The 8,715-nt window shown below is 38.9% G+C and overlaps 1 long non-coding RNA gene across 4 annotated transcripts; it reads right to left on the reverse strand.

Moving 5' to 3' along the window:
- Positions 1-5,359: 5,359 nt before the first annotated feature.
- On the reverse strand, positions 5,360-7,097 carry LOC106331550. 4 transcript variants are annotated; one of them, XR_001267915.1, is made up of 5 exons: positions 6,726-7,090; positions 6,441-6,563; positions 6,329-6,364; positions 5,678-5,762; positions 5,360-5,586 (listed from the first exon to the last, which is right to left on the reverse strand). It is a non-coding gene; the product is annotated as an uncharacterized LOC106331550 (long non-coding RNA). The 4 variants fall into 4 exon arrangements; XR_001267914.1 differs by having other exon boundaries at positions 5,678-6,364; positions 6,726-7,096; XR_001267916.1 differs by having other exon boundaries at positions 6,151-6,563; positions 6,726-7,095.
- Between the last annotated feature and the right edge of the window lie 1,618 nt (positions 7,098-8,715).

Below are 8,715 nucleotides of genomic sequence, written 5' to 3' on the forward strand. Positions count from 1 at the left end.
AGTTTATTTCGAACTTGTGCCTAGTAAGAAGCAAATTTGCTTTAAACTCGTGCTTAGCGAAAGACGAGTTTACTTGACTCATGCTGAGACAGAGGCGAGTTTACTGAGAGCTCGTGCCTAGTGGAAGGAGAGCTTCTGTAAACTCATGCCTAGCCAAAGATGAGTTTTTGTAAACTCGTGTCTAACAATAAGCGAGTCGATCGCAAACTCGTGCCTAATAAAAAGCAAGTTCAATTTAAACTTGTGCCTAAAATACACGTTTACCAAACTATTGCTGACCTGAAGTCCCGTGTTGGGATCAAGCTCTCTTTCGTCGGGGAGATCACAAGGAGGCTCGTTTATCTGTGGTTCATGCCTATGGATGAGTTGCAATCTCCACTTCTCGAAAATGTTGCAATCTCCACTTCTTGAAATGACGAAGAAGAAACGTAAACCGTTGACCGTTAGAGCTCAAGTCGGTAAGAACAGGTCTTTGGTGGAGCTTGGGAGTGTTACTGTCTGCTTCTTGATTGGAGAGATCATAAGTATCACGTCTCGAGCCTCCGGGCGTCTCTTGTGATGAGGTTGACTCGTCATGTGTAGATGGAATGGTGGAGTCGTCTCGTTGATCCACATGTTGCCGTGACTAGTGCAGTCGGCATGTAAGATGTTTGCGAGATCAAGTCTCTGAGCTCCGACGAGAACGAGATGCATAGACGTGAGAACGGTTTCAGTAATATGTGAACCTGGCTTCTTGTTGACGAAGACGTGAAGGCATGACGACATGTATGCTTCTTGGCTGCAGAGATCATATATATGCCGAGATGGCTTTATCTCGAGCTTCTGTACGTCTTTGTGGCGAGGTAGCTGGTTCACAATGACCTCCCGAGGCTTGTGCAAAACTTGTTTTGAGCTTCTGGACGTCTATGAGCTTTGACGTGCACAAAGCTCTCGTTCTTCACAGCTAGCAATAAGTCCTTCAAGCATATATTCTTTTACATGCTGAACAGGCTCACTAGAAATGGGAATCATTTGCTGTAGCTGAGAGATCAGCCATCGCCATGTTGCAGTTCCCAAGAGAGGATAGATTACGTGACCAGTGTATTCATCGCTTCTGACGAATCGACAAAGCCATTGCTGGATAAGGACAGAAACAGAAGAGGCTTCATGTTCTTGAAAGCTTCAAGGATGTTGCCGGTGAACTTGTTTTGGCCAAACTCAAGATCTCCTTCTTGGAGCAATGGCCAAGAGAATCAGGAAATGGCTCAGAGAAGAGATTATTGGCGAGATCAAAAGCCCGGTGAAGTTGAGATCAACATATCCGGTCAGCAAACTTGGCACAAGCCGAGAACTTGAAGCTGCTGCAACTTGGAGATGAAGCTTGGACCGTGATTGCCGAGGAACCTGAACTAGAGCAAGTAAAACACGAGACTTTGAATTTGCGCTTCAAAGCGTGACTTGAAGACTTTGTTTTGCTCTCCATTCTGATTTTTTCTTTTTGGCTCAACGATTGTGATTGACACTGGTTCATCAAAAGCACAACCGTGGTTAGATCAAACTAAATCAAAAGAAAAAGAGAACAAGTTTTGTCTAAATACTAAGCAAGTGGTGAAGCCCCTTTTTTTTGTTTTCTTTACTTAAGCTCATGAATTGTAATATTGCATAAGTAATTTATTAATTACTAAGCAGTATGCACATGTTGCAAGTAATAACGTCGTGCTAGTTACTGATAAAGTTATAAACACTTATCTTTGAAGATGAGTTGCTGTGAAACCAGCTGTTGGCATGATCGGCTCTTTGAGGTGAGCCCGGTGTTGTGGTCGTGTCTCTTGGGAGAGCTTTCTTGAAGTAGAATCAAGAAGTTGATGCCATAACTCCACTGCAGTTCACTTCAGTCTTTGATCTCTTTGGATACTGATTCTGTTGAAGCAACGCCTCTTGATGGCTATCACACCAACCACAATGGCTGCAGCGGCGCTTACGGCTATCAAGGAAGAGATACTAAGGAGTATTCTTTCATGACCCCGTTGGAGAGCTGGTAGTCGGCAAGGCAATGACGGGTTGAATCTGAACTGAGTTTAAGGCGTCTCGTTTCCATCCGAGTGATGATCAGAAGCTAAGCTCGTTGGTGGAGGTCTCGCCATGACAAAGAACAGAGCTCATGTCGTAAACAGCATCCTCAGAAGCAATTTGGAGATCATCGCTTGATTCTATCGCTTCCATTCCAGCCAACGGTAAGGCTTTAACCTCCTTCTGAAGTTTGGTGATATCTTTGAAACGCGAGGCAAGGAACTGCTTGGCTCCATCAGTTAGAGGCTGCACTGCTTCAGCCATTAAGACGCTGGAGAGAGCTCCACGATCATCATCCCGTTCATCACTGCATCACCAGTGATTCAAAGATCTCAGGTTTGATGGCGAGGCAAAGGCTGAAACAGCTTTCTCTTCATGTGCCTGAGCAATTCGTTTCACATAACCTGTAACTGAGCCTTGCACTTTGCAGAAACCTGAATCTCCTCTAACGCAAGCTGAGTTTAAAGCAGATAAGCATGAAGCTTCTCTTGTTCACACACTGGTGCCTTCTCTTCTGGTAACCGTAACACGGAACAAGTCAACAAAGAGAAGCAAAAGGATGAGAGTTGGGCTTCTGCTCCTTTGGGTGGAGGACTAAGCTTCTGCTCATTTGGTGGAGGATTGGGCTTGTGGGCCCAACACATGCTTGACCGGAGTTTACGATGAACCAAAGCAAAATCACGACTGCTTCGATGAACCGAGAACGCCGAGATCACACCTGATAGAGCCTGAAAGGTCGCGTCTCCCTTTCCCTTTGACGAGAAGCTCGATGCCTTTGAAGAATGGAGAGCTCAAGCTCGATGCTCTCTCCCGACGAGCTTTTCTTGGATATAAAGCTCGTACCTTTAAAGCTCTGGTCAGGAGATGAGGGACTCTTTTGGAACACACACAGAAGCGGCGGCTCTGGGTCGTCACTTTTGCGCAGATGCGGACGAGATGTTGTCACTTTCACCGGCGGATCCCGGAAGCATCACCGGCGGATCGAGACATCGTCTTCACCGGCGGATCGAGACGGAGCTTCGCCGGCGGATCGAGACGGGAACTTCATCGGCACGTCTATGAGGATCGAAACTACAAGCTCTACGGGGATCTTTGGTGGGTACGTCCAAAGCAAAGCTTTGTGGTTGGTGAAGAAAGCTTCGATCTTTGACCGGTCAGTCTCCTCTCCTCCGTAGAACCAAAGCATCTCCTCTCCTCCGTAGAACCAAAGCCGTGTCTTGGTGAAAGAAACAAGACGCATTGTTGTTTCATATTTTTTTTTTTTTTTTAAGATGAAAATAGATCTAGATCTAAGATTTTTCCAAGTTTGATATGCTACGAAGATAGTTCTCTTTGGACCTCTCCTTCTAGCGCCAACTGTTTGAACCGAAAATGGTGTGTTTGTCGGATTTATACAATGAAGAATTTAAAAAATAAATTTCTTAGATTCTTGAGGCTAAAGAGAAATCAACATAGAAATCAAATGGAGAAAGAACATCAAAAATAATTTATTGATTAAAGATTATATTATATGTATGATTACAAGTGTAAATAAATCTAAGAATCAATAAGCTCTTTGTATGAAGTGTTTAATGTGTCAAAATGGGAGAAGAGAGATCCCTTGCTCAAGAGAGATATCTCTTTATTTATACAAATATATGTCTAGGGTTTTCTAGCCAAATGGGCCTAGTACATTGTCTAATGGGCCTTGAGGGAGGATGTAAATCCACCCCCAACAAAACACTTATCCACTAACAAGGAAACATAAACTCACTTAGAGAGTCCTGAGACAACCGTTGGCCTGTCACGTTGGATCATATCACCATGACCTAACTGACCTTTCTGAAACACATCAAAAGTTTATATAAGTAAACAAGGGAGTGCAAACAAGAAGGAAAACGAAACCAGAGCATTACCTCGTCGCGTCCCCAGGTGTAGCAACTACCTTCAACATCCAACGCCACACAATGACACCTAACTATAAACACATTCACACTGATAAAAATTCAATCTTTTGTACCACATACAGTAAAAAAGGTAACAACTTTCTTTTTTAACCAAAGATCGAAAAGAGAGAAACGATAGATTACCGAAACATGCATAGGTCGCCTACGAAAACATTAAAACAAATTGATAAAGTCATAATCAAACAAGAAGATCCACGAAGAAATCCAGATTCGTAAGGGAAAGACCTAGAGAGATTCGTTGACGAACTCCATAACTCGAATCTCCTCATTTTTCTTCCCTCTCTTCGATTCAACAAGGACGCTCTTTGTTTCCTAACGGAGTGTTAGTGGTGACGAGCTCCCCCGTTCCAAGAAGTGGAGAAGGAGATAGAGAGATTATCAAAAGCAAATCTTTCTAGTTGAATTAATTTGGAGAAGAAAAAAAAAGAAAACATAGTCCGTTGGATTAATTTTGATCTGACGGTCTAGGATCAAGTTAACGCTGATCCACACCAAAAGCAAATCAACCAATTACAAAAAAGGATGAGAATAGATGGAAGAATGATTCTGGGCCTTTGATCCAAAATAAATCAATGGCTCAAAAATAATAATACAAATTGATTTATTTATTTATTTATAGTTATTATAAAAATTATCTAAACTTTAAAAATTTGATATCATAATTTAAATTTTTAAAAATCTAAATTTTGTATATGAATTTTGTGATTGTGTGATTGAGTAAAATATTAAAATAATAATATTTTAATAAGAATGTTTCTTTTTTTATATATTTTTGTTGTTTATTATTTTGTGGTTTAACTTTATTTTGTAAATGTATAATTTTAAATGTTATATATAGTTTGGATTAGTATATTTATCTTATAGAATTATAATTTATTTAAAATTTAAGATTTGATGTATTATGATATATGTTAATATGAGGTATGTGGTTTAGGGTTAAGGGTTAAGAGTTAGAATTAATTATATGATTTGAGTTTTAGAATATATTTGGAGTTTAAGTTCGAAATTTATAATATAAGTTTGAAAGGATTAGATTTATAATTTTGTATGTAGAGTGTAAGTTTGGGATTTAAGGATTTGGGTGTATATTTAAGATTTAGTGTTTGAGGTTATATGGTTATTAGTAATGTTTATTATTTCAAAAAGCTAAAGAAAAAAGTAAAAGTATAAACTTATATTTTTGTTTTAAATTTTAGAGTTTGTGGTTTAGGTTTGAAATACTATATGCCTTTTCATTAACAATCCAAAAATTACAACGTTATTACATGAGCACATGAACTCCAAAAGAGAACATGTAACCATCAAACCTAGTGATAAACAAAATCAGAGAACGAGTTAGGCCAACTTAATACTAGTAAAAACTCTGCATCGAAACGTGTTTGGATGAGATACTGAGATTTGATACATAATAAGCCAAAAATAAACATTTCAACAAATATATATTTGATATGTTACATCTGTTAATCATACAATTTTTTGAAAATTTTCTGTATTGATCTGTTGAAGAAATAATACTTCTCAGCTTTTGTCATTCGAGCTTGGTGGATGATCGTGAGCTTCTTGATACCGTAACCAACTGAAACCAGTTTTTCTGCAACAATTATTACTCACCACATGAGATCCCAATAAAAGCAATAGACATACATGCTTGCAGTAAAACAAAGAGAGAGAGAGAGGCTTACTCTCTTTGGGCTTCTTGGTGTCCCCTCTGCAACTTTTTTTTCCTCCTCAGTCTCGTCACCAAACAGATATGTCATCAGCAGGTGCCTGTTCACAATCAATGGAGAAAAGCTTAACACAACTCGTGGACAGAGCATTCTCACTGTTTAATAATAGATTTCTAAACCCTTATCAAGGTCGCATCTCACTGTTTAATGAAAAACTAGCTCAAACACACACACACAAAGGTCTATGATTTCTATTAAGCAGAAACTTGGAGCATCTCACTGTTTAATAATAGAGAACAGAAACTAAGATTTGAACAAGAATCAAGCATTCATGTAAAGACACCTCACCTTGAGCAGGTGCCTGTTCAGAATCAATGGAAAACTAGCTTAAACACACACACACATAGTTTTCTCTACTGAACAAAACTCGTGGATTACTAATATAAGTATCACCATATCAAAGGATTCTTCACTACTATAATGATTACCCTTTTCAAGTTCTATGATTTCTATAAAGCAGAAACTTAGAACATGGCATGTTTTCAATAATACAGAATAGAAAGAATCAAGCTTTCAGAGCAGCAGAGCCACCGATTGAAACTCCAACGGCTTTCCTAGGGAAACTGTAACAATTCGAAACTTGTTAGTTACTGAAAGTCAAATAACCTGATCATCTCGAGGCACAGCCTTCTTTGCCTCAACCTATAAAAATGATTGTTACCACTTAACTTAATATGCAAAAAGATAAAGTTAAAAGATGGTTTTATGATTTTGGTACCGTGCGGCCATCGATGGTGTTTTCTCCATGGTGACTCTTTCTGCAACACAAGGATCAGTAAAGACGACGAAACTGAAGCCACGAGCACGTCTTGTGATACAGCACAGAGTCGCAACAGCTTGCCTTCACACAGAGAAGGCAAGTTCAGCCACAAGAAGAGACAAATTATCAGCCACTTATGATGTGTAACAAACCCCAAATCACAGTACCTTATCGGCCAGTGATTTTGTATAAGAATAGACAAATTGCAGTACATATGATTTTTATCAGATTAGGGTTACAAACCTGGAAGAGATTGCCGTTTATCTGTTATTCCTCCTCGAGTGATCTTCTTCTTCTTTCTTCAATTGCTGTTCCAATGCCATCCAAGATTCCACCGGAAATCTCAGAACCAACGCAGCTGCTAAACAAATAAATCGCAAACGAAGAGAAGAAGAAGAAGAAGCTAGAGAATCGTTGTCACTTTCCAACACCAGAAGTTAAAAACGAAAACGAAGAAGAAGAGGAAAGAAGAAAAAAATCCTAGAGATAGAGTTTTTAAGGTTTGGCTGAGAAAGCCAGAGACGATAGAAAGATATCGGATTGTTTGGGGATTTTATTCTGAACAATAGAGAAAGGAATATGGAAAATAGTTTGTCTAATTTTTTCCAAGTGTCGGCTCCAAACGAAATTTTAGTTCCCTCTAAATGAAAAATATGGTTCCAAAACTAAAATTTTGTTTCCCCTTAGCGAAATTTTACGATAGCATTTATCTAATGCTATTATATAGAACATAAATTTTAAAGTCATCTACGATAGCAGTTCAGTAAAACGTGCTATAACAATGTGCTATCAATGTGAACTTTTTTTTGTAGTGTCTTCCTTCTTGCTTAATACTTAATTAAGAAGGTGTTGAATGATATGAGTAAAGGATATAATTGGTTGATTAGAAGTCGTTGATTGATACTTTTGAATGCATGGATTATATATTTACGTATGCATGCATGTATTACTTAATATATTAACATCTACGTTATCAAGAAGGTGTTGATCTTAAAAAATTATCTTCTAAAATATCAACTTTTCTGTTTTATTCGAACATGTTTTAGTTTCAAATCTTTATAGTTCCTACGAAAGTAATGTTATATTTTTATATCATAAAAATATATGGCATTAGATAACTAATCTCCAATCTCACACTTAATAAAGATATTCGCTATCATGCATTTTAGAAAATCTGCAACAATACGTTTAATATATAGACGTTTGTTTAGAAAGAAACAATACTCACCTCATATAATTTATTACGCACATTCCAAGCACCTCTCTCAGATCAAGAGCTTCTCTCCCTTTCTCCACTGCTCACCAGATAGGTACTCTGCTCTTATTCTTCCTCAACTAATATAATATTTGTATTCTTTAAGTATATCTCATTCTTCGTAGTACATATGGATCATGTGTTTTCTGCTATGTAGAAGACCATTCCCAAATTGTAGTATGATACCAAACCGTAGAGGATGTTAAGGATGTTCCAAACCAAACCGTTTTCCTAATTTTATATATGTGATCTACTGGAAAATCTTAGATCCATTTAGTATCCTAGAGTTTGATGGCTAATTTGTTTGATAAATGTTTTAGAACCATTTAATACCCAATTGGTTGAACTGATAATATAACAATTATTCCCCATACGAGTATTGTGTTTGTTTTTCAGCTGAGCGAGGAGTTGGCAATGTCGCCAAAATTGGTTCGTATATGTCGGATGTTGCTGGGGTCAAAATCGGTCACGACGGAATCAATGTCTGAAAGTCCGTAAAAATCGGCATGAACGTTTTTACGAAAAATAAATCTTAGAAAAAGATTTATTTTTACGAAGAATCTTGCGGAGAAAACACATTCACGAAATATAAGAGAAAGACGCGAACAAGGTTACCGCGTAGCAACCAACGCAAAAGCTGGTCGCTACGTAGCGACCGAGCACATACATGGTTCGATCGCTACGTAGCGACCGAGCTCTCCCCGAAGCTCGGTCGCTACGTAGCGACTGAGCTCTCACTGAAGCTTGGTCGCTACATAGCGACCGAGCTCTCCCCGAAGCTCGGTCGATACGTAGCGACCGATCACGTACATGGCTCGGTCGCTACGTAGTGACCGAGCACCCACACGACTCGGTCGTTACGTAGTGACCGAGCACGCACACGACTCGGTCGTTACGTAGTGACCGTGCTTTCTTAAACATCGATACGACACGAATCCATGCATTCTCGTTTACTCTTTAATGCTATCTCCCGAAGAC

Source organism: Brassica oleracea, chromosome C3 (genome assembly GCF_000695525.1).
Source record: "Brassica oleracea var. oleracea cultivar TO1000 chromosome C3, BOL, whole genome shotgun sequence".
Taxonomy (NCBI): Eukaryota; Viridiplantae; Streptophyta; class Magnoliopsida; order Brassicales; family Brassicaceae; genus Brassica; species Brassica oleracea.